This window comes from Dermacentor variabilis, chromosome 9 (assembly GCF_050947875.1).
Source record: "Dermacentor variabilis isolate Ectoservices chromosome 9, ASM5094787v1, whole genome shotgun sequence".
Classification (NCBI taxonomy): Eukaryota; Metazoa; Arthropoda; class Arachnida; order Ixodida; family Ixodidae; genus Dermacentor; species Dermacentor variabilis.
Genome location: NC_134576.1, coordinates 129,220,915 through 129,247,915, shown reverse-complemented (window position 1 = coordinate 129,247,915; position 27,001 = coordinate 129,220,915). Strand labels below are relative to the sequence as shown.

The 27,001-nt window shown below is 45.4% G+C and overlaps 2 long non-coding RNA genes and 1 other non-coding gene across 3 annotated transcripts in view; 1 reads left to right on the top strand and 2 right to left on the bottom strand.

Moving 5' to 3' along the window:
- Nucleotides 1-3,973: 3,973 nt before the first annotated feature.
- LOC142558184 (uncharacterized) lies at nucleotides 3,974-5,035 on the bottom strand. Its single transcript, XR_012822969.1, has 2 exons — nucleotides 4,395-5,035; nucleotides 3,974-4,326 (listed from the first exon to the last, which is right to left on the bottom strand). It is a non-coding gene; the product is annotated as an uncharacterized LOC142558184 (long non-coding RNA).
- An 8,318-nt stretch (nucleotides 5,036-13,353) lies between these two features.
- LOC142558652 (U4 spliceosomal RNA) lies at nucleotides 13,354-13,495 on the bottom strand. The gene has a single exon (XR_012823066.1). It is a non-coding gene; the product is annotated as a U4 spliceosomal RNA (small nuclear RNA).
- Nucleotides 13,496-13,799: 304 nt separating this feature from the next.
- LOC142557480 (uncharacterized) overlaps nucleotides 13,800-27,001 on the top strand; it is a 272,981-nt gene continuing 259,779 nt past the window's right edge. The window contains exons 1-3 of the long non-coding RNA XR_012822773.1: nucleotides 13,800-14,115; nucleotides 22,151-22,220; nucleotides 26,182-26,315. This is a non-coding gene — a long non-coding RNA (uncharacterized LOC142557480). The remainder of the gene's footprint in view (nucleotides 14,116-22,150; nucleotides 22,221-26,181; nucleotides 26,316-27,001) is intronic.

Genomic DNA, 27,001 nt, shown 5'->3' with positions numbered 1-27,001 from the left:
CGTGGTCTCCGAGAAAAACATTTTTTTTTTTTTTCGTTCCCATGTACTTAGATAGCAGCTCTTCACGTAAAGCTTCCTTTTAAACCCCCATAATTTCTTCCTGCTCTTATTTTCTTTCTTTCTTTTTTTTTTCTTTCTCTCTCTCTCTCTTCGTACACGGACTGGAGAAGCCCAGCAAAACATCGATAACGTTTGCAGCCCCGAGAGCAAGAGATACAGCGCATCCGCAGCCCTCTATTTATGTTCGCCCCCCGACTCTGCAGTTATCGGCGACGAGAAAGGCCCGCGCGCCAGAAGTCAGGCTCGAAATAGCACAGCTCACGCATTGCGATATGCTTCACTGTGCGCCGTCAACCTGCGTCAGAGAGACTTCCGCCAAACATGTCCTCCGAGATTCGCTAACGCCCGACCTTGGAGGCCCGGCGCCAGCCCCGCAGCTTCCTGCAATAACCTGGCGCTGTGATCGTTGAATTACTGGGACCATACATTCTAATAAAGGTATTAGGGCTTTTTTTTTTTTACCAACACTTTATGCAGGCTCGTGTAGACGAGTGTATAGTGCCGGGCAGAGGCTATGACGTTGCAGAGGCTATGACGTTGGCTCGCTGGGCTGTAGCCAATCAGAGCAGACGACTGCGCGTCGTCTTCTGCATAAGCAGGCGAAAAGCGCCTCTCACCGCACTTCGCCTGACTTCGCACTTACTGGTTGCGTATATGCCCTTATTGCCTGAAACTAAGCGCCAATGTACACGAGTACCCTCTCATCAACAAATCTAGACAAACTGCAGAGAAATACATCGCGAATGCGCAGTGCACGAAGACAACGTCTCAATGCTCTTAATACAGCACGGAGTCTGAAACAGCCCGGACTGTCAGGGAGTAAGATAATTGTATCTTCTTTGAAGATTAGCTCACCTTCCTCCGCGGCACATGGTCACGCGAGCACTTCGCTACCGTCATTGCAGCGAATATTCACTATCATCGCTATATCAGTGCAGACCGAGTCGACAGTATCAGACAAAATGGCGCCACGCGTTTGCAACGCCAACCTGCTTGTTTGTCGTCTGCTGCTTACGTACCCGTTGGAACCACAGTGCAAAAAGTGTACTTTTCATGCTACACTACAGCTATAGAAATGGTCGTGTAGCTGGACGGAGCTACACTTTTCTACACCATGTAAAAAAAGAATGGCGACTTCCTACACTACTGCGAAGGTAAGACGAGTACAGGTGTTATCAATCCAGCATTCCCACGTCATAGAGTTTCTTGCAAAAATAGAGCTATTATTTTTTAAAACCTACACTGGCTATATGAGGTGCCTTGCAACAATATCGCTATTTTTTTTAACTTAGACTGGCTACACTCGTGTAGCCAGCGCATGTTAAAAAAAAAAAGCCATATTTTGCAAGAAACTCTATGACGTGGGAATGCTGCATTGATAAGACGTGTACTCGTCTATAGACTCCGCGCTACTGGTTTCAGACGTTGTGAGTCAACTTTAGTGAGCCCCATGTGGTTGGCCGAAGTTTTTTTTACACATGCTCATTTGTTCCTGCAGAAGTATGGCGAACCCGGCGAGTGGGAAACGATCCATTGCGAGCTTCGCGCGATTAGCGGACGAGGACTAAGGAAAGAACACCGGGCGAGCGCTGTCGATCAACTGGTGTTTCATCCAGAAAAACCTGCTTAAAGGGGCCTGTGAACCACTTTTTATCGACGTGGAGAAATGAATATGTAGTTAAAATAGGCTATTTCAGAAATACCTTGCCGCAAAAAAAAGTAGCTCAGCGCTTTTCAAATTTGATTTTGGATGTTCACGTAGACACCACCGCTTGCGATTTTGGCGCCTACGACAGCCAACAAAACGTAGCCAAACACGGAGGAAGGAAACTAAGGAGAGGCCCTGACGTCACTCTTTGTGAAGCTAAAGTGAAGCCGAAAGTTGGCGTTACTCAAGGCGTTGCTCCGCCTATCGGGACAGCTCTCCTCTCTTGTTTACATTTCTCAAGAAACCACGCCGCGCTGCGCGCAACCGTGCTGCTCGGACCCGCGCGCTCCGCAGCAATACTAAACAATCGTTAGCACGGTAGCATGATTCTGCCAAAGAGGGCAAAATTTCCCGCGGATATTCCTTCGTCCGTTGCCATTGCCGTGGCGCTGTACATTGCGTACAGCGTTGCATGCGCGTTCATTTCACGAACTTTAGTTCCTCCTGTCCCACCTGGCCACAGCAACATCCGGTAAAGCACGGTCCAGATAACGCAGCGCACCAAAACACGGAGACCAACGCAAACCTGCCCGCACGGCGCCTTTGTCACGGTACGAAACCTATGGAGCAACACGTGTGAGCGCCAGCAAAGAAATAAAAAAACAGCGAAACAAAGGAGAACCTACTACGTCATTTCCTCCACATTTTTCTCCTAGCGCGCGGAGGGGGTAGGGCCTCTCCTCAGCATAGAGTTACTATACTGACTCTAGAGGACAAGCTACCCATAGGGCCCATGCATTGAAATCGGGAACCGCAAGAGCGCCGCCATGTTGCTACGCGCCGAGGTTGCCAGCTCCTGAGAAGCTTGCTATACTTGGTGATAGTAGTCAGTTTTAATCCGGCAACAGTAGCAGCGTAGCAGCATGGCGTCTCGCTTGTATTGTCGTGATGTGTGCGTGCAGCCGTGTGTTTGGGCTTTATAAGTTGGTTCTTTATTCTATGTTGCGGGACGGTGCGGGTGTGGTCCATGTTGGCCGTACAGGTGGCAGTTATGCAACCGAGGGATGATCCTGTTGAAGTTTCCGGTGGTATGCGGTTTTCAGCGGTCACGCCTGTTGCAGGAGTGTCACTCGACGAGGTTACAAGCTCGAAGCTGTGGTCAGATTCCTCGTTGGCGTTCCGTAATTCTCTTCACCCGGGCGCGGTATGTTGCAAAAGCCGCTTTCGCGATCTATCGTCGCGACGATAGATCGGGCTTTTTTATTATTATAAGCACCGATCCAGTTGGAGTAGGGCACATGTAACCTACAAACGGAAGTCTCAGGAGAGCACCTGAGATTATAATAAAGCAGGCGGCGCAGGAACTCCAGGGCACCCAAGGGACTGTGGGGGGATCAAAGCTCGAAGCAGAACGGTACGTAGGTTGGGGCCGCCGAGGCAGGTGTGTGCCAGGGATTGTTCGCACGGACAGCTCCCCTGGCACGCGCAGCAGAGCCTCGCAAGGTCGAGATACTTTACAGGCACCTGCGCCCATGATCTTCCTTTTGCCTCGGTGCAGTGTGCACGATTAAAGAGAATAATATGGAGGGCATTCGGTGCAGTCGCGAATGCGTCATGACAAATGTAGCTCGCGTCGCCTGGCGTGTGCAGTAATATCAGAGTTGGTTGTATGAACTTTATGCATAATACGCTTTGTTACGGTACCTTAACGGAATGGGTCTAGAGGACGGTGTTGGTCTATTTTTTCGTACCGCCCTAATCCTATACCCCCTACTACACACACACACACACATACCCCCCTCTTTTTATGTATACATACAATTCCTTGCCATGACGGATCCATAGCCTCCTTTAGTTTTGAAAAGTGGATGAGGCTATGGACCGATTGACCAGTTCAAGTTGTCAACTTGTCAGTAACTGTCATAGGAATCACTGTATTAAACACAATTCCACGATCGGATTGTTTACTTTCATTTTTTATTGTAACACTGAGGACTACATAGAACTTTATTTTGTATATGTGAGAGAAGTATGTGGATATCACGAGCTTAAGCCAATGTGCGATACACAGACAAAGCAGGTGCTACAACATGAACTGCAATGAGGGCCACACAACACATACGTAATTAAAGGTGCAAAATATAGGGGGAAGCTTCAAAATATGCTCTGTAGCACTGCAAAGTATAACATATATTGTATGTGTACAATAAATGTTCAAAAATACAATGCATCAATGTCCCATTTGCCTTCAAGTTTATTATCAAGTTCAAGTTTACTGAAGTTTATTATGAGCATATGTACAACAGGAATCTACTGACACACCCGCAGTCAAGGTGGCTGTTCGAGGTGTGCTGGCTGCCTCAGTGTAAGAAAAAGAAATTGGGTGAATGTCGACACCAGTGCCACTGCTTCTTGCCTCTGACCTGCACGTGCCTCCACGGCATCTTTGTGCACAAGTGTGCTGGCGTGGCGAGGCGTAGGAGTCATCCGAGAGAAAGAGTATCGTTTACATGGAGAAGTGGCTGTTCACATTGCCTGCCGCTTTCCCTCAAATGTTTCCTTGGCGACTAGGGTGACACACCCGCAGTCAAGGTGGCTGTTCGAGGTGTGCTGGCTGCCTAAACGAAAGAAAGAGAAAGAAATTAGATGAATGTCGATACCAGTGCTATTGCTTCTTGCCTCTTACCTGCATTTGCCTCTACGGCCTCTTGGCTTGCGGAGTCTGTATGAGGGAGCTGCTGTGACTAGGCGTAGGCATTGTCTAAGCAAAAAGAAAAGGCCATTCAAATGGGAAATTATTGAAATCAATGCAGTTATGTCTGCTTCTTGCACTCTTCTTGCCCAAAAATTTTCAAACATAGTGTCCAGTACACACCAGCACTTTGACTGCTTCTGCTTTTTACCTGCAGGTGTTGCTGCAAGATCCTTAGTATGGCTGCGTGCAGCATTGTAACACTTGGTGGAGGCATTTGAAGTGGTGGCCAAAAATATAAAGAATCATCCTTGTCTGCACGAATGCTTTCAATTTCTAAATGCAGTGGTAACTATCACTATTAGTGCAAGGCCCCCCACATCTATGCGGCAAGTGCCATATCTCGAAACTGAATTTTTTCTTTAGTGTTTCACAAGGCGTCTGATATGTCCACATTAGATGTGATGTGTTTGTTTTTATTTATCCCAGTGTGGAGTGAGCATCATTAAATTGTTTTTATTTTTGCTTGTATTGTTTTTTGGTTTATTTCTGAATTTATCAAGCAGCAGTCTCATGATGCTAAAATGACTTATGTAATGGCAATCAGCTTTTGTTTTGCAGAAAAACAACGCATTTCCTGACCCATTGTTTGACATCGCCTCACTCGCATAATTTTGCAGAGTATTCCACCTATATTGACTTGCTTGACCTCCACTAAAGAGTCTTGAATTTTCAAATACGACTCTTTCCTTAAAATAATTCGACACTTCTCATAATTTCTGTACCTTGGGCTTCTGATACTCTGCATTCACCATTTTTGCTTGTTTCTGACTAAAAATGTCTTTTTTAATTTAGAGCTTAAATTTTACCTTTGGAACACACGGAAGGGCTTGCCATTGCATATCTGCATAAAAGGGAAACATGTTTCATTAAACATTTGCAAAATCCAATTGAAGATTGATGAATGCAGCTTTCAGTGTGATATGACTGAATGAGCCATAAAAGTAACTCATCTCACTTGGTAAATTAAAGCACATATTAGTGTGATGTACAAGATACGTTACACTAATGTGGTGGGTTCTCTTGCTTATACAGCAAAATAATCGGTGCGCGAGAAAAAAAATTATTTTTGCATACCCCTTGTACACACTGATTTAAGGAGAATGAGCTGGAGCTGTCCACATGATCTACTTATTTTACCTGCAAGTATGGTCAACAATAATGTGTCCCAGCTGCTTAGTGGTACTCGGGATTATGTCAGTATTGCATATGTGCCTGTTGTCTAAAACAATTGAATTTTGAAAATGCTCGCAGGCATCTGATGTGCATATCTTCAGTTTATGGATACATGTAAAAGACTCAGCATCAAGTGCAAGTGAACGGTCCCACAGGCGCGGAGTCGATCATGCAAATAGATTCGCTGCACAAATTTGTGACCAGAAAATATATGCCACATGAAATGGCATGCAAGGAAGTGTTGAAAATATTGCACAGTTAATAAAACGCCTACGCTATTAAAATGTGGGTTGATGCACTCGTTATGCAAAACGGATGTGAGGCGTGCAGACAGGACACAAGAGTAGAGTATTTACAAGCAAACACGAGCGTCGCCCACTTCTCTACTCTTGTGTCCTGTCTGCACGCCTCACCTCTGTTTTGCATAATGAATCCTTACCAAGTAGCTGAGCTTTCTGCCGTTCTAAGTCTCGATGCACTCGATTTCGTCCGCATTAGGCACTCGCCTCTTAGAAATACTCGGCATCAGGCTGTTTGTCTGCTGTGGCCTTTGTAGAAGCATGATTGTTCAAAGTGCAACAATTAAACAGATTGTTTGAGTTGCTTGCGGCTTCGCCAGTACAATTCCGGTGCGCTGGTCCGCCTGTCCAGCAATTTCCTACTGAAGGGAAACCCGCAAATAAAAACACCGCTCCGCATGCAGAAAAATGCTCTACTGTGACGCTTCTCAAACGATTGTGATGCACCACAAGAGCTGCCTACTCGCGTGATATTCTCAACAAGGAGATACATTCGTTTACGTACATGTGAAGGTATATACCAGAGCACTTCGGGGCTTCGGTGGCACACAAGGCACGAGCGTGCCATAGCGTCCGATGTCGACGCGCGATCGCATGTCAAACCTAAACTGTACGAAACTACTACGCATCCAAAAAACAGATTCGAAACCGAAATTCACGTCATCCTTTATTGCATGAATGCGTACATCGTGATTTACATAAGTCGCGGACTTAGCGATCGCTTTCTGTAAACTTAATATTAACGTACCACCTTCATAAAGCCATCAGGTATGCGTTTTTAGATGAGAAAGCATAAGGTGACCTGTACTTGCTTTCAGCTCTTTCAATAGTAATTGCGCTGGCCACATTGACCAGTAGCAACAGGGCGGCGCCCTAGCGGTTCCCACTTTTCCGGCCCAGCTTTTCCTCTAGAGTTGTTCTACTAACTCTATGCTCCTCAGTTTCCTTCCTCCATGTAGCCAAACGTAAAAACGCGTTTGTCCGCAGTAATCAGTAAAATCCCTTAAACTTGTCCTCAGTAGTCCTCAGCGAGCCGCAGTGTCCCAGGGGAGCAATGTGCTCAGCCAGTGGACTCGTAGCGGCACCCCGCGGCGGCCGTGGTATCTACGCTACAGCAGACCGCAGCTGCATGCAACTGAAGTTGGTTCTTCATTCTATGTGCGTACGCGCAGCGTTTGCCTTGCGCACGACATGGCTTGAGTGCGTGCTCGCGTTCATATTCGTATGTTCCACTTGTCCTTCACCGACTTGAACTGCGGATAGTAGCCACGTCCAATATTGCGCATTTTGAAGCGCTGTCACTAGTCTGCCAAAGCGTCAAAAGAGAAGTGGCTGGAGTGAGCGCGCGCTGGCAAGCGCGGGTGTGGTCTGACCTTGAGCTTCGCGTGGTCCGAGGCTAGTTTAGCGTTCGAAACTAGTCGAGATTAGCGAGATCCGACATCTACGACACCGATGAGCAGCGTGGCCAAAGTTTAATTCCTACGCGAGTCGCGGCCGAGCATGCCAGTTTCTTCCAGAAGTACGTAACTATTGTCGAAATTCGAAAGCAGATTTTCGCATTCTTCGGCCTGTTTATTAAGCTTCGTCAATCAATACACAGACACAGTAACAGTAGGAAGACGCGCACTGATCCAAACAAAACACGCTTCTTGAGTGACGTCATCTATTGGCCAATAGCAGCCGCGTATGGGAATCCGCTGCATTACGAAATAAAGCGTCCAGAAAAGTGAGGAGCAGGCTTCGGTTCAAAAGAGTGCGTTTGGGAGAAATATAATCTTGCGCTTCGTTTGTGAGCTCCACGCGCCGCGCGCGACTGCAAAACTTCGCTGAGATGTTCACAGCAGAGCCAGGTGGATAAATTAGAGTTGGGAAGGACACCTGACAATCTATGAAGTCACGTATATTGGACGTAACCAATTAATTAGAAGAGTCACAATGCCTTCGCATTGTGATCACGCAAGGATACTTAAGTGACTGTCAGCTTTCTTTTTTTTCTCTCTCTCTCTTACGGTAGGATATTATTAGCTGCTGCAAAGACACTTTCCAGGCCATTTATCTGAGCAATAAACTGCACCTGTCCAGCGGGTGCTTTCTGTAGTTGGTTTAGTAGAGCATTAAAATCAGGTCAGGGATTTGTTTCTACCGAGCGTGGCAACAACAGCCGAAAACGCTTGACTAGAATGCATCCTATAGCAACGTACGTATAACGAAACACTGGGAGTTCGCCAGCAGCCCCAAAACGTAATCGCCGGACTTTTAAGCGTAATTAAATTTATGGTTGTCGGTTGGCTGACCTGCGTGGTGAATGAGCACATGCCGACCGTTGTCCAGTCCAAAGCTCAAGCAGAGAGAAGTAAATATGGCTCAACCTTTAAAATGTTCGTGCTGCCGCGGGTCCGGTTGTGACCATTGTTTCGCGATAAGCGTTCCGAAGTGACACCGCAACTCCGAATCGCTTCCTTCCAATTCTGCTTCCTCCGCTGGCTAGACTGTGTTTTCTATTCGCTGCTGTGAACTGTGGAACAGGGATTTGATTGATCAATTTTTTTTAAAGGGTAGCTCTTACAAGCACCCGTTCCTGTGGCGAGCATCGGCGTCGGCTTTTTCCTTCGTCACCGAACGAAGGAGCACAGGGAAAGGATGCGCGCGTCGCTTGTATCGAAACAAAGCGCTGCGTGAGCAGAAGTCTGTCTGCGGCGGCTGCTGCGGATGGCGCCCACTCACGCGCCGCCTCTCGCGATCTCCCGATTAGCGCGGCAGTCGCCCCACTTTTTCGCTCCATTTGCAACGTGCCGCACGAGAAACATTATGCGCGTCAGCCAAAATATGCTTCTTTTAAACTAACTTAAGCTATAACTCAAAATATAAGCTTCCTTTAAAACTACAACCATTGTTAAAAAATAATTCGCTCCTTGCACGGATCGAAGTTTATCTGTGTGGTGGAAGCCAGTGTGTGAGAATTGATGAAGAATGTCCTGCTCTTGCACCTGTTAAGTCGGTCATCCCACAAGGATCTGTTCTCGGGGCTCTGTTCTTTTTAATTTTATTAATGGCGTAGTTCACCACCTACTCGTCAAAATTAAGCTATACACTTACGACTGCATAATCTATACCCGCATTCACAACTCCAGCGAACAGGCTGTACTTAATAATGATTTAGAGAAAATTGCAACGTGATGCTCAGGTTGGTAAGTGACAATAAACGTAAAAAATATCAGTTGCGATGATCATAACACGGAAGCGACAGTCGTTAAGTTTCTCGTACTGCATAGGTGGCAACCCTTTCGCAGAGGCAAACAGCTATAAATATGTGGGTGTAATTGTAACATTGGATCTAGGGGGGAATGAGCCCATATCGGAAGTTGTGAAGAGGGCCATGCGGAAACTTGGTTACCTAAAGGGACAATAAAGCGAAACAATAAATCAGTTTAGACTAATGAATCATTGTTTGAGAACCCTCCAGGCAGTCATTACAAAAAATTGTTTGATTATTAGATGAGAAAATGGAGGTCCAAGTATCAGTATTTGAATCTTGCGCCGAAACCCCAGCGCCGGTACGTCAGCGTGACGTCAGGGATTTCAAAGTATGTTTTCTGATTTGGGCCGCGTTGGCCGAATAAAGGTTCCCGAAACTTGCCATGCTTAATATTTGGTTCCCTTGGAACACAATGTAGTCAATTTGTACCGCTGTATATAATTAGTAGGCCCTAGAAGATGCCATCAAAATTCAAGACGTCACAGCCCCCAGGTGCGGGAAACTTGAGTAGGCGTCGCCACCCGTATTTCGTTTTTGCGCTTTTTCTGGCTTACCAAACGTCTTATCGCTGTAAGAGTGGTGTTTTGGTGCTGGAGAACGGTAATTTACTGATGCAGAAGAAATCATTTTAGAGCGCAGCTCTTTGGCGTCCGTTCCTGGGTTTCGCGTCGTCGTCGGCGTTGTCGTCGGCCTCGTAACCAGCTTCGCCCCCCTTTCATCCCCCCAGCGCTAGCAGCGACCGACTGATACCGCTGGATGCCGCTGACGCCGCTAGAGAGTCAAGATAACGTGACTGCATAGAACACCGTCGCCGCCATGCAGAAAGAGGAGGAAAGGGTCCCCCCCCCCTGTTCTTGTGTGGCGGATAGGGTGCTCTTCAGTTGCCGACGCGCCGGTTATTTCACGTAGGCCCCGGCACGTCGACGAATACGTGACCACCTTCCCACGGCTAGACCTGGTTCTTAGCGCTGCGGAAGCGAGGGTATCATATTGTTTGTGTCGGCATCGGCGGCGTTGTCCCTGAAACCAACTCCGCAGCTGTGGTTGACTCACTATCGGCGTCAGCGGCATCAGTCAGTCGCTGCTATCTCTTCCCTCCTCCCTTTATCGTGTTGTCCGCTTGCTGCGCGCGCTTCTGCCCCCATCGTTTGCCGCTGGGTGTACACGCTGCCCCCCTCCCCCCTCTTCCTGCGAGTCTCCGGTTGTCAAAGCGCCGGCTCGAACTTAATTCCTTTCTTCGCTCCTCCTCCAATGCAACCCCTGTGCGGTGGCAATCAGAGAGCCAGATCGGTGGCGGCGGATCTGTATATGTGCACCGCCCGAGCCGAAATTGCCGCTGCCGTTCGCCCTGTGCGGTGGCAATCAGAGAGCCAGATCGGTGGCGGCTTGACATAAAGACAAACAGCGATTTCCTAACACTTATGCGGGAGAACATCCCGTTCCTCTCGCTCGTAACGCGTCCCACGGCTGTGACAACCTCGCGAGGCACTTGTATAGATCTCGTCTTTGAGAATCAAGCATTGGTGTACCAAGTCGAACATATATCAGTCTATTTCTCCGACCACAAAGCTTCCTTCATGACTGTCAAGAACTGTTAGTGGAGTCTTTGTTAAAGGAATACGTGTGAAAAATAAAAAAAAATTCTGTGATAGCGCATACATGTGTTGCTCGATTTCTTTGCCTCAATCTATCGAAAAGGTGAAACAGCTTATTTGCTGCGCTCAAATTTCGCATTAGGAAGTAACGTAATCGTCGGTAATTTTTTTCACTTTAGTGTCCCTTTAAGAAGGACCCTTCCACAGTGCACACACGAAGTTAAATTAATAGCATATAAAACCTTAATTCGTCCTGTAATAGACTATGGATCAATTGTTTGCGATCCGTACACTCGAGGCGCCGTAAACAAGCTATAATCTGTCAAAAATAAAGCGGTTAGGTCTGTACACCGTTCATATAGTCGGCGCAATTCTGCGAATGTTCTGGTAAAAAAAAAAAGCAGGTCTAGATTATTTACAAAAGCGGCGCCAACGTGACCGATTAAAGTGCATGCACTTGCTATTCCAGGATAAACTTGGCATACACAAATACGCATACATAGTGCCAGTGTTCAGACGAACCACCCGATCGCATCATACTGAAAAGATTAAAGGAATATTCCTGCCATACCAAAACATTCGCAAATTATTTCTTTTATTATTATTAAATTATGGGGTTTAACGTGCCAAAGCCACTTTCTGATTATGAGGCACGCCAAATTATTTCTTTCCGAAGACAATTCGTGAATGGAGCCAACTATCAACCAGCATTGTGAAATGCCCAACTACAGATACATTTGTACGCGTACTTCAGTTGTAATCATTTTTGCAATCAGTTGCAATCACCAGTGCTTCAAACGCTGCGCGTGTGCTTTACTTGTCCTTTTGCTTTTTTCTTCTTCTTTTTTTTGACAACGCGTTTTAGCAGGTGTTTTCGTGAGTACGTTTCATAACTTTTTGTCGGTTTGTGTAGCACGCTTGTTGTGTCTTGATTTCTTTTATGCATGAGCACTTTGTTCTCGTTTTTCATGTCACCCACTCCTGCTTACTGTCTCATCTGGAGGCTAGCAGTGCTGTATAAATAAAGTAACAATAAAAATAAAATAAATACGCGTATACAGTTGCACTCCAATTTCACATTAGGGAGTATCGCAATCGTCGGTTATATATTTTTTTTTACATAAAATGAGGTGCGTTTAGCTAACCAGCCGAAGGGTTGCATTGATGCACCTAAGTAATAATAAGTAATAATAATATTACTATTGTTTGTCCCAATCAATAGCAACTACATATTGACAGAGGAGACAGCTAGGAATAAGAGGAGAGAAATAGCTGGGGGGGGGGGGGACAAGGAATGAATGATTATACTCTGGCACACTTATATGATAGTCGCGTGTGCTGTGGGAGTAGCCCAAATACGCCGACAAGATAAAAACTACGAACAAGCGCATTCATCGATTAAACTTGCCACTTCAGAATGCACTTCTCGGCGTGTTGCGATATTCTGCAGCCTTCATGGCGTAGGCTTGCGTACTGTGGAAAGCTTCACCGCAAGGTGACTATAGCATATAGCTGTTCCCTGGCCGTACCTCTCTATCCCGACTGGTAATTAAACAGCAAACATTTTTGCGACAGGAACTCCAGCCATGACTAAATGGGAGCTATGGTATTTTTCATACTATCAGAAGAAAATACACGATAAAGTTTTGCTGTGTGCAGTCAAATGCGAGAACGCAACGCAGACACTGACCGACGAAAAAAAAATAGCACATGTGTTTTTGCATGGCCTCCGAGATCTGGAGGCGCATTTTCCCCGTCGCCGCACCAGCCGCGGGACGTTCATTCGTGAATGCACAACAACGCGGTGTTTTCCATTTTGCGCGAGTAGAGAGCCCCCGAGCGCGGCGGTCACACTGAGAGCAAGCCGAAAGCGCTACCTCTCCAAAGACAGTATGGACCCCTGGGTTCGAAGGCTAAGGAGGATGCCGTCGCTCGAGCTTACGCTGCGGCAGTTACGCTAACTAAGCTGGGGACGAAGCCGAGACCGCCAAGAACGTCCCTCGCACCTACGAAGTGCGAGGTAGAACACTACAGGATCTCAAGAAGACTATACCCTTAGCCACGCAAAACCTAACTAGGGAGCAGTCGGTGGCCTGGAGAATGCTGCAGACAAACACATACGCTGGTATACACATACTAAATAAAATCCACCCATCTGTATATGAGGTATGTAGGGAGCAATCCACCCTTTTTGTCGTACCACGCGGGCCTGCCATAAGCAAACGCAGTGGTAAACATCCCACTGGAACGCTGCGCTGTCCAGCCCTTAAGTCCACGATCAGCGCCAACTGGTCGACCGGGATGCCAACCATCAAGACTGTGACATACTTCCACTAGTACGAAGGAACGCGATCACATGCGCAGACCACAGCATGTCGAGGTTGCACACAGACTAATTGTATATGCGGGAGCAACCACCTAAGTAAGGAATCCGTAGTTAACCCTACAGAATGCAGTGACTATCTACGAAAGCACGTACCGGTTTTTCAAATAGAGATCCGACAAGAAAAAAAACCTTTAGCCTCAGCAGCACGTAATTTTTTTCTAATTTTTGATCATATAACGAAGCCCCGTAGGGCCTGCCAAAAATTGCCATGGCCGACGGTATTTCACGTCGTCCCGGCGGGGTATTGGGAAAAGTTTTCAACTAGCAATAGTCGCCCCTCAGTTATCACTTCATTGGGTACGACACCGCCTCTGCGCAAAGCTAACTCATCCAAACTTCTGACGAAACTGCCTGTCAGGCATAACCTAAGCACTGACCCAAGCTTAGCGAGGCACACTTATTAAAATAGTATTTGAACTGCACAATAAAATGAACATTTTACATAACTCGCTGACTGCGAATCTGCTTTCCCAATTTTCTTTAAATACAAAATTAGGTAAGATACAGTCATATTGTCTAAACTTGCTTTAGTAGTGCCGTAAATTTAATCGCATCTGTTGCCGCTCAGCGACGGAGAGTTGAACGGCACTCGCAGTAACCGCCGCTAGGTGGACAGTACATATCGTAAATATGTCGTAAATATCTGACCTGTGCTCTCCTTAATTCTTGGTGTTGCATATATTGGAACTTAGTCGTTTTCTGCTTTTTGAGTTTTCTTCATTGCTGTTTCTGCAGCTATGTTGCAATCGAGAGTGGCTTCGAGCGCCATTCTCCGATATTACTCCATGAGTAACGGGAAGCTGGCAGCTGGCGCGGGCTAAAGTTCTCCGCAACGAGTATGTAACTTTGTGAGATGATCAACTCATGGGCGTATTTTTGCTAAGTACAGTGGTTATATAGTTGCCAGAATCGAGCGAACTGAAGTGTTCTCTGCAGACTTTTAGTAAGTACTTCATCATGTTCGAACTAGGCATGTTTCTTGGGGCACCGCTGCTCATGCCACACTTGTTAACATGTTCGGGCACATTTGACTCACGTACAGGGCTCATGTGCTTATGACAGTTGCATGTAGCCACATTTCGTCCATCTGTTTCCTGCACACCGTTGCCTCATTTTGGCAAGCTTAAAATTCAGTTTGACGGCAACCCGTCCGGCCTGGAAAATACATGTCCAAATATGCGAAGTGAAGCATCGATCAAAAGATTAGTGAAATTAATGACGTTTCGGCGTCGTACAGAAAAAGCCTTGCGAACGATACAACCGATGAAACAAACGTAGCGCGTTTAAGTACGCGTGTGAGGCAAGCAGCGAGCATAGATCGGTGGAAGCCGCCTGTCGTTGCATGGTGTGGGTGTGCGTGTAACGCAGCTTCGACAATTTAGTCTCCACCCACACTCAACGCGCGCGCGACATGGTTAGACATAGCCCAAGCCAAATAAAGACCACCGTGTCAAGTGCGCGATCCATTTGCACATGCCTACATCTGCACTCCATCTGCATGGCGTTTCTTTTTTTCTTTCTTTCTCACCCCCTTTAGCTAGCTAGCACATGGGCAGTGCACGTCCACAGTCAATCTTGTGGCCTGCAGTTTATGGGCATCGTACTAGTGCAGCTTGACGTGTTCCTCGAAATCACCTGTACACTCGCCATAATATACAACTACACCGGGGAAGTTTGGGAGCTTCTGTTTTACGTTTTTGTGCTGAAACATGCACAATTTTGACCTTGTACTCGTGCATGACATGAACAATCATGTCACTCGTTCTTGGGGCTTCCATTGTATAACTACCATGCCTATCCAATACGTTTCATCGACACCTTCACACTGAAATTGAATGCGTTTCTCGCTAGCGCAATCAAGTGGTGTTATGAAAACCAAATGCTGATTAACCGAGATGGGTCTATAATCGTGGTGTTTCAGTCACCCCAAAGAAACTTGACTGCTGCACCTGGCATCGTATTGGATCGTCGTCACATTACTGTTTTACACAGTCTGTTATTCCCTATTTACTAGAATGCAATCTTAACTTTTTTAATGCATTAGCTTGTGTTACAAAAATAAAGACTGCATTTTGTATGCATGCATTAAGCAAGAAAGACAAGAACTGCATATTGGGCAAGTCTGAACATATTCATTTTATACACGACGTCCCTGGCATTCTTTGCTGTGACCTTGCTCACTTTGCGCATCATTTATGAATGAGTAAAATACATTTTGTTCAATATGGGATAACTCTGTGGCCTGTGCCGGGTTGCAGAAAGATGGGTAGCGTATGGAGCATCATTTATAGTTTCGAGAGTTTTATTTAAATTAAAAGTCACATCCTCTGCAAGACGCAAAAGTAAGTCAGAAAAGGTTTTTAATGGTGCAGTGGAACACTTTACACCAAGCGTTTGTACATGCCAAATGTGCAGTAACTCATTATATTATATTACAAGTGGCTAACACATACACTTTGCCAAATTCCTGAATGTTTTTTTTTTCCTTCTCTGAAATTATTTTGTCATTGAAAGTATAGAGAACTGCTGGGGGGAATTGAGTTCGGTGCATAATTGTAATGGCACAAGAGTACACAGAACAATGAAAAAGATGGTAAACACAAATGTACATTTGTGTGTCTCCAGCCTTTCTCATTGTCCCGTGTTCTTGCACCTTTTACAATTACACTTCATTTTTTGCTACAGCCCTGCCATATTTATTGGCATCTGAAATTCAGAAACAATCTCCCAATTCAGTGTTCTTGTGTGCTCTTGTTTCAGCTCAGCTGCGTTGATGCTAAGCTCAATTTGTATTGCTATATGTAATCTCGTTCATGTTATAGTTGCATCACTGCCAGTTGAGTGTTACACAAGTGCATAAGTGGCGTGCATGTCACACTCCATTAGCTTTTTTCAATAAAGTGTGTGCACCCATCTTTCTCCATTTAATTTCAGCAATAAATAATTCTGTAGCACAGTACATTGTCTACAATTAATGCCATCTGTCATTCTTGAAAGGATGGTTAGTGGCCATACACTCGTTCCAGTGGGAAGAGTTGCTATAGCCACGACTTGTTCCTATTTTGTACTCTGATGCCCGGCTAGGTGGGCACGCATTGCCTTCAGATGCAGCCTTCTTTTAGCCTGTGGCTCCAAAGGTTGGATTAGTTCACCTTGATAGCATTTATTTACGTATGTATGCCATAATAAGGATGTCTTTTCTAACGCAACATTTCTCACTGAAGTTATAAACATGGTACAACACTATCTGGTTGATTCTAGTCATCTAGAGACATGGTTGTCCAGAGTTCTGAAGCCAAATGAAAAAATTGAGTGCACATATCAGCATAGTTTGGTGCATAACAAACCCCCTCGTAAGTTCATTTAAAGTCCTCCATTGAGAAGTGAGTAACATCTAAAAAGTGTAAAATAGAAACATTATCTTTACGATTATAATTAGCCTAACCAGACAGGCAATTCTGTCAAAATGTTTAGCTTCCAGTCTCTATGTACAGACTTCAAACTAAAGGCAGTGCAACTTGCCATGAAGCATATCAGAACCCTGAAAATAACTTGTTTTCATGACTGTTAACTTAATAGTTCAACCCAACCAGACAGGGAATTCTGTCAGAGCATCTAGCTTAATGTCTTCAATGTGACAGACCTTGCTGTAAAGATAACCTTGGCACACAGAACCGCATGCACCGGACACTTCAGAGCACAGCAACTATTCTGAAAATGAGAGATGTTTTAATTCATGTCGCCTGTGCTTCAGTAAGGTGTGATTTCATTGTGCTTATAGTACATGCAATATCAACTGCCTTAAAAAGCCTGTAAGCAATATCACTCAATCCCAGTTCAGGAGTTCTACTCCTGAATACAGTTCCTGGTTTCTGTGTCATACCTAGCGCAAGAACAACCCTATGCACAGTTCAGAACCTGCCTTTCAACTTCTTTAATTACTTGCCCTAACAAAAGGGCAGCATTCAATTCCCAGAGGCCCATACAGCTGCTGCCATCGCTATTTTACACCTGGTTTTATAGCAAAGCCTTCTTTGGCTACTTTCTTAAGTTTGGTGTGGCTGCCCCTCTGCTGCTGGGGTGGTCGCTGTCCTAGCGGATATATTTGTGGATACATATATACATACACAGGTTATATGAAAGCGCCAGCAAAGTGGCTTGCATAACTCTTGTACGCTGACCAAGTATGTGTACCTCCCTCTTGTATGATAAATATTATTTCTTTAACAAAACCTGAACATATAATTCCAGGCTCATGGAGGTCTCTGAAGCACACAGATCTGTTGAATAGAATAGTGAATTATATTTCGCACATTCCTTGATTACTTCACTTTATCTCTGAAGCACACAGATCTGTTAATTGGAATGGTGAATTATAATTTACACATTCTTTGACTGACACTACTGTCTTTGATTTAGTCATTCCGTATGTGCCACTGAGCCCATTCTTGGCCAGTCCTCCAGTACGGGTATGTCCCACTATGACACAAGAGGCACAGAATTCCTAAATTGCTTGATATGTGTCTTACTTTGCTGTGAATACACCTGTTGTTGGCATCTTGCCCTCAACAAGCATCATACATTGCCTTCGTCCTTGCGACAGCACAGCATACATGTCACGCACTGTGCGTTTGCCCTATTTTGGGTTTGCATTTTGGCATGGCTTATGAATAATTCAGCATGTAAACATAAAGTTTGCACAACAATAAAGTTGCGACCTTTGTGGTGATAAGTCCATAAGATCACTTTGCATTGCATGAAAGTAAGCAAAATTACACACACTGCTGTTAGTTGTAAAGCATTCGATTACCCAATGTGCTTTAGTAAAGCTTAGTTTTATGTACATAAATTCGAACATGTACTTTGGATCTGCTTTTGTTTTTCATTTTTGATTTAATTGGACAGGCTTAAAGGGTTTGTCTTTATCGACGGTCTCTGTTGGGTCTGAAATCTCTGACCATAAAGTAATGAGAGTGACAAACCAGGAACCTTGGAATGCCTAAAACCTGCCAACTGCACACCTGTTACCTTCGAAAAGGGGAGGGCATGAAAACCTGCTGTAAATACAACACAGGAAATATGAACGGACCACAATTCACTAGACACAGGAAGCACTATCCTTCCACAGTTGTTTCACTTGCAGAGTAAGTTGTGTAGCTTCTGGTATGCTCTACTTCTGCACTCTGAGCCCAAATGCTGGCCAGTGATGGATGCACCTTGACTTCTGCACTTACAAATGCACAGTACTTTCAAATTCACCATCAAACAAGCATCTCGCAAGCCGCAAGGAGTGGATCACGGATGTTCAGAAAAGTTTAGTCGCTACTTCTGGTGCACTGCATTGATACAGTCTTGACCAGGCGAGGTGGGTCTTCATCAAAGGAATCTGTAGACGATGACAAAGGCAGGCATCATGATGATGAGAAAAGTGGGAAGAAATGTATTTTTATCACTGGTACATGGTTGGTGACTTGATCAGCCTCGAACGGTTCTGGTTAACACGGGGGCAAGGATGACCTTAAATAACCTCCTGCATACAGCCAAAATAATCGGCAAAGAGGTCTCTCGTCAAGGAAAGCAAGGGGGCCTCCACAGAACAGGTTGTTTACCTGTCGAGATTCCATGGTTGTCAAAGTCATCTCGGGAAGGGGCTGCAGCTGTGCCCACGTCACAGGTCTGCTATGGTGGCAACATTTTATAATAAAAAAAGAAAAGTTGGGCCAACTTATTTCATTTTAGCTGCCACAAACCAGTGATGAGTTCTTGGAATTCCCCTCCCCCTTCCCCCCCGACTTGTCGACCCTCTCCCACCACAATATGAATCTTGCCGAAACTAACTTCGAGTCTGCTGTGCGAGTATGCTGCACAAACTCACAATGTGCTAGATAGTATGCTTTGTAATTCTGGCCCTGATCAATGTTACTGATTCAGCCATAGCTTTAGCCTTTAGCTTCATCACATGCAGTTCTCCATAGCTAAAATGCATACTTGCCAGATGTCCAATCACCGAGTGCAGAACTGGGTTATATTATGGTTGATGCACAGTTTGCTAGCATTAAAAACGACAGACAAACAGAACACAGCAGCAGGGGCTTCGGAAGAGTATAGCAAATGGGGGAAGCAGAAGGCTAGTAGCCAGAGCTCACTTCACTACGCATACTTTTCTTTTTATACTGTAGCCTAGGCTTTATTATATGAGGGGACACCACCCAAAATTTAACATGTGAGAGCCCTCGACCATGCTGCCCCCTATTCCAACTTCTGGAGCCCCTGCATAGTAGACCATCTTGCTCTTTCCAATCTACCTTCAGCGGCGGAAAATTACTCAGCCACAATACCACATAGCACTATGATAGCGAAGGAGCACGGTGCTCATATGGCTAACAGATGACGATAGCCACCTCTAGCTTAAATATCAAAGCACTTCGGCGCACCGAACTATTTTTCCTTTCTTAAGATACCACAAGACACTTTATTTCACCAGTTACCAAGTAGGCCCGTTCAGGATATCAGATAAGTGCCATCCTGTCGGTCTACCTCAGTATATTACCCAGCAACTGCACAGAGGAGTTCAAGAATGATGGGCAGCTTCGACGTGGTCTCGGAGCAGATTCCCACGTGTGAATGTCTTTGGGCACGATGTACAGGCGAAGGGCCGCTCTCCTGTATGCCTCCGCGAGTGACGTTTCAGATCCTGAAACCTGAGGAATGACCTGGGACACTGCTCGCAGGCAAAAGGCCTCACACCTGTGTGAGTGGCCACATGCTTCTTCAGGCTGTCACGCGCAGAGAATGCAGCTGAGCAATGCTTGCAGGTGTACGGCCGTTCGCCTGTGTGCGTACGCAAGTGGATCCGCATTTCGGCCTTGACAACAAACCGCTTGGCGCACTGTGGGCAGCCGAATCGCTTGTAGCCGACGTGCCTGTGCACGTGGCGCTGCAGGATACCCTTCTGGGAGAACGTCGCCGGGCAGAGATGACACTCAAACGGCCTTTTCGACGTGTGCGTGACCAGGTGCCGAGTCAGGTGGCCCTTTGAGCGAAACCCTTTAGAACACTGATCGCAAGAATGGCGCTTCTTCGAGTTGGTTTGTTTGCTTGAACCAAGGGTCTTCGTGTTTGAATGCTTTGCAATGGTGTCGTGTGCTGTGCAGATATGCTCTTGCAAACTGAGACTGTTGTCAAGCTCTTCTGGACAGAGGTGACATGCATGGTGAACGGGGTTAGGCTTCTTGGTATGGCAAGCCACCACCTTCACAAATGTGCGTTCACGGCAACGAGCATTCTCCTTTTCTTCATCAGGGCACATAGGGTGGTCATTTCGGACGTGCTCCGCAAGGCTTGATGCATCCTCGAAGCTTTCGGGGCAAAGTTTGCAATCGTAGGCTCTCACGGATGACAAGTTATCTACGGAGTCATCGACGTTCGTTGCCCTGGCAGTGGTATTGAAACTCTCGCTCATCGACGGCTTGTTTTCCGAACTCTGCCGCTCACACGAATGTGCGACCCGGACATGCTCGGTGAAGGTGGATGAGTCCTTGAAGCTCTCAGGGCAGAGGGTGCAGTTGTAAAAGGACGGTAATTTGTTTACGAAATCAGCAACGCCTATTGCCCCAGAGACATTGAGACAATGTTTGCTCATCAACGGTTTCTTGTCGGCACTGTGCAATTCACAGGAATGCGCTATCTCTACGTGCTCAGTGAGGACGGCTTCATCGGCAAACTCTACCGTGCAGACGTCACAGCTGTAGCGTGGTTTGGACAGACTGCCATAGCGTTCGTCACACTCAAACTTCAGGCCATGACTGTTGGAACGTTTCACACTGGAGGCTAACTCATGGGCATCAATGTGACCTTGCAGAGCGAATGCATGATCAAACTCTTCTGGGCACAGATGACAACTGTTAGTCTGCTTGACTCCGTGTTCCGGAACATGTCGATCAAAATTGTCCTTGCTGGAGAAGCTCCTGGAACATTGGGTGCAAATGAACATTTCACTAGTGGCTGAGACTTGTGCTGTGCCGTGTTCAGTGAGGCCTGTGCCGTCGGGGAACACTTTGGGACAAATTTCGCTGTGGAAATGTTTGCACTGAGTACGATAATGGCACTGAAGGCTTTCGTTGTTAGCAAACATCTTTAAACACGAGCGACAGACATGCCATCGTTTGCCAGGATGTTGCTTTACACATTTTTCAGTGTCTGGCACTTCGTGGCCGCAGGCAACATTTACTGGCAGTTTCTGGTCAACGCCGCTACACAAATTCGATGATATGTCCTTTAGCTCTTGGAATCCACATACTTTATCAGCTTGCTCCTTTGTGTCTATTTCTTGGCTATACACTTCCTCAGAGAGGTTGGTGCAGTGAGTGAAAGCTTTCTTAGTGCAGCTGTGCATTCCCTGGCCACGCGTGTAGTTCACTGTAGCATGCATGTTTTTGCAGGCTTGGTTCTTCTTGGTCCTGGCCCGTCACAATGTCTTTCAGGTCACTGTGTTCTCAGATGATGTGCTCAGGTTTTAACATCAATGCACGACTAAGGAGCTTGAAACGAGCGCAGCCCACATTCTGAATGAAATTCAAGGTGATATCGTGGGGCACGTCAGCGCTTTCGAGAAGTTCGACGCCATTTTGAAGAGGTGGGAGCGAACTGTAAAGAAATATAATAAAGCGTCAGAAGCGGTCAAGCTGTCATGCCCACGTAAAAATATGCCACCCACTTTTTCATCATTCAAAGAGTTCTTAATTTTTGTTTAGGTCGGCTGAACAGCTAGTTTAGGCAAAACAGCAAATGGTTTTTATTTTTCAGCTGGATTTCCAGAAGAGGCGAATTAATTTAATCTCGGGGTTCTACATGCCAAAATCATGACCTATGAGGCATGCTGTAGTAGTGTGGGACCCCGGGTAAATTTTGACCACCTGGGATTCCTTAACATGCACCTAAATCTAAGCACACACGTTTTTGCATTTTGCCCCCCGTAGGAATGTGACCGTGGCTACTGGAATTGAACACACTCAGCAGCACGTTATCTCCGCTGGACTACTGTGACAAGTAAGCACAGGCGGTTATTACCCGCACTGGAAATTGCAATATCCTAGTTGCTAATTTAAATAATTTGCTAATTATATATTTAATTTGTTGAATTAGAACACACACTGCAGTAGCGAAATACAAGCCCAGCAATGGTGAAATGACTGCACAGCAAAAAATCCTAAAGCTAGCATCACTTTCGATATCTCCTATAAATGTGTGAAATACCTATGGCATATTGCAGTAAACTCCCAAAAAGTGTCCCTTTAGTAGTTCAACACCATATTTTACTGCAACACAACATACAAATTTTTTTAGTAGTTTAGGGTACGGATATTCGCAATGTAGTGCTACTTTAGTATGTAATTTTGCTAAACAGACGCAACTTCATTATACTGCTAAGAGTCAGCTTCACAACTGCAACATGTGCCCTAAAATGAATAGTGAAAAAAGTTAATTCGTGAATAATTTTAACTAACTACGCCAACACGACAATTAATGTCCCCCTCTACAGGTAATTTACCTGAGCAAGCCAAACAGACAATTTGCAAAGTTTTCCAGGTGGGCTGTACTGCAAGGCCATTTTCCAATCGACAGACTAACAGACTGATTTTCCAAACGAAAGACTTTCGTCGACAGACTGAATTTCTTCCTCTAAACTACAGAATTTCCATGGAGAAAGTGCGAGCACGAGAAGACGATTCCAAAAACTTAATTTCACCGCCTTTTCCACCCTCCGTATACCCTCATCGAGTGGAGGGGTGAGCTGGAGTTTGGTTAGTAGTGGTAAATAAGAGGCTGCCGAGTGACAACAGTAGTTTGTTCAACTAGTTTGTGGATTAGATTTTCGAGAAAACAGACTTCCTTGCAAATGCGCAGCCACGGCCGATCTGGAGTGCACGTCTGGTGCTGGGCACGAGACGCAAGTTCGTGATTGGCACTTCGCTTCGCTAAAGCTGCTCGAGGGTACACATTAAACTGTCGGGTCATGCCAACACATTGGTAAAGCAATTGCAGTAGAGGCAGACTTGGATCATGAAATTTCTAAACAAATATGGATTGGAGCGCACCCGCTCCGAAGCATCAGGTGACCGACAGAGCCATTTTCCCAGCACCAACATATAATTAAACTGTCGGGTCATGCCAACACATTGGTAAAGCAATTGCAGTAGAGGCAGACTTGGATCATGAGATTTCTAAACAAATATGGATTGGAGCGCACCCGCTCCGAAGCATCAGGTGACCGACAGAGCCATTTTCCCAGCACCAACATATAACTTGAAAAATTTCGTACCACCACCTGTATGACGTTTTGTTTCAATCTGCTGTGTTTTGACACGTGTATTTTTCTCTTCTGACCCATTTCCATCTGCAATGCCTGTGGCCTTAATCCGGAGTTCAATAATAATAAAGCGACCTGAGAAGGTAACGACGGCACACGAAACAGAAAACGATAGGTACAATGTTTTATGAGTAATCCACACAGCGGCGTGGATTACAAAGCGGACCGGGGTAGCATATATCATAGTTTTTATTTTATTATTATTACTTTATTCATTCATTCATTCATTCATGAAAGGCCGCAGAGGGCTGGGCCTTGGAGATTAAGAGATACAAATGGAGTTGGGGAGGCCATGTTAATGGATCAGATAAGCGGAGCGCCCGTCGGAGTATGCTGCCGACGCAAGGGTTTGGGCCTTCGAGCTGACGATTACAATTTTACGATTCTGGCAGGAAAACGGAAAGAAATATCGGGGCAGACAAAACTGAAGAGAGCTATATCGAATGCACAAATGCGCATGACGTTCGATCGTGGAAAGGAACATACGTGCGGTCGGTAGACACCGTAAATAGGCTACAATTGCAACACCGTGCACCTAGTAGAGCTGGCACTACGGTCACAGAATGGAGGCAGCATCGGCGAGAGACATGCCGGTGTCGCACGGCCGCTTTCGATCGCGATTGAGCCCGATCCGGATCAAAATTTTATCCGGATGGGACTCGACCGCGATAGAAAGAGCGCCGTGTGACACCGGCATAAATCGAACATTCTTTACAGCACCCGGTTACAGAAATTAATCGGAGCGCACGTGAACGGCGCGGGACACAACCGACACCACATGCGCGGTTTCTAGATGCAAACAATGTTAACTTTTTTACCCCTACTTACGCAGTGAAAACACAGTGACGCAAAATCAATGTGGATTCTTGTTCGTCGGATTCTGTGGCAACATGGCACGGCACCCGCGAATGCTGTCAAAACACGCGCTACCGAACCACGGAACACAGCATACCACACACAGAATAAAAGTTAAACGTGGGTAATAGAATAAAGAACCAACGAAATATAAAATTAAATATAAAAATAAAAGAGAAAAACCAATGAAATTTAAAATTAAAAAAAACACTATGTTTTTGCAATGTTGGCAACATAATCGCTCACTGCGCCGTATTTGACATGTAACTTCTGATTCGGCAGGTTCTGTAGTTTCGGTTCTAGTTTCGGTCAGCCGACGGCGTTGCTGTGCTTCCGTTGCAAGATGTCATCACAAGTAGAAAACAAACTACCAGTAAGCGCAAAATCTTTCTTCAAAAGTAATAAACAAAAGTCACGTGTCACCCTACACTAAGCCTGATGCTACATGCCAGTTCTCTCATACAAAGACTTGCATATTTCACCACACATATCACTACTTCAAAAACAACAAAGGAAATTACTACACGCTTGCCGCTGCTCTGTTCTTGCTCAAATTACGTAGAAGGATAGCTTTCTATGGTCCAGTTGTATTGCTCCCTCCTAATTTATTTCATTCTTTCATGGCAGTAGGCATGTTTTTGAGGGAAAAGGTCCTTAATACTTACACCTGGGTGCGGCAAAAGTTCTCGCACTCTTCAAAATTCAGATGTCAAAAAGCGAAATGGCCCAAAGCAAAGAAATTTCCAGTCACAGAGCACGTGAAAGAAACCACAGTTGGAAGAGGCAAGGACCTGCTCAAATGCTTCGCCAGCACGGCATGCCATTACAGCATTCTCTTGACATACAAGGCACTATTCTATATCGAGCAATCTTAAGCCACCAAAATGATAGGGTATTGCCAGAAAGCCTCAAAGAAGCCAGTGTCAGCGGAAGAATTGCCTTAAGATTTTCCCGTTATCAATCGGTGATAAATTCTGGCACAATCGCTTCTGATGGAAAGAGGCCACTAGTTTTCATGGAGAAAGGAGCGAAAGTAAATGGAACAAACTACCTGAAAGTTGTCCTGAAGGAGGAGATACTGCCTTGGGCCTGATCATATTTCAGAAAGTGTCAGTGAACGTATCAGTGGGATTCTGCTCCAGTTCACTAGGCGAAGATGGTGCAACGATGGTGCACAAAGAACTTCCCCGATTTCATTTCCACGTTAGTACGGCCCTCAAACAGCCCAGATCTAAACCACCCTGACTTATCAGTTGTGCATGTGTAAAATAGCAGAGCCCTATCTACTCTTCACCACAATTGGGCTTCATCTCTTCATTGGATGTTGAAAAAAGCATGGAGTAAATTAGATGAAGACCACATCCATGTGCTGCCATCTGTGCATTTCCGAAACGACTTGAGGCTTGCATTTGCACAAAATGTGGACTCTTCTGAAAGCATATTTGGACTTGTAAAGTAGAACAGGACACATAACGTTAACATCGTCTTTTTTTTTTTTGTTGCAATGCATTGCAACCATAGTTATGGGTCTTTATTTGAGTGCAAAAACTTTTGCCACACCCTGTAGTTACAAAATACACTGCATCTAGATATGCAGCAGTGCATTGTAGTGCCAAGTGAATGAAGTGGGTTGATATATTGATTCGATGCTTTGTGCACGTTTATGAGGCTATGATCCCATCTGGTATTGTATTTCAAACCTTACAACTGTGCTCGATTGTTACTTTGCTTTCTTTGTAGCACACCGAGTATGAGCTCTAGATGAGAATGATCTATTCTTTGCAGTTCCCTCATTTACGCAGTGCAACCAGAGGAACTATATAACACGATTATCACTGAAAGACCACATTCGTTGTGAGCAGCAAGAGAAATTCTTCAGAGGTAACTTCTGCAATTGAAAGCACAGAGACATTGCACAGGTAAAATGTAAGAACATCTTTATTGCAGCAACTTCTCAACTGACAAATTAGCATGAACAATGTACTGCACTGCATACTCAAGGTTAGTGCAAATGTAGAAATCAGCTTGCAACGTTTCAACAGCGCTGGATACCCTGTTTTGCAGAGCAGAGGAATACAATTTCTTCTTGGTTTCTGCAGGCACATTGCAATGTCTAAAACAAGATAGCACCAGAACCTACCTACTGGAATAGTATCACTGCTTGTCTAGATGGCTGCACCGTGCAGGCTGCTCACATTTACGCTAAAGCCCCTTCATCACACATGTCCAGCAGTGCAAGCACTCGCATTCAACCATTACTAATTCAAGTAGGTGCGATTACTGAAGTGCTGTCAATGAATACCATCTCACAGTTATGCTCTAATCTGCCTTTATCCTGGCTTGCCAGTGCAATATTGCCATTGGTTGTCACTGCAGCACAGTCACTTTCTTTGTAAAATATCATTTGAAGATGCTTCCACCTTATCATATCCACCATCGGTAACCACGATCAAGCTACTGCAAATGGCGTCATATCGCTTATCATAATGAAAGTGCAAACAACTTATAATACTGCTCATAATAATGCTTGTCTTTCCACATGGAATTGTTCAAAATGAAAGTGCAAACAGCTAAATATAATATACAAAACAGAGAGAATCGGGGC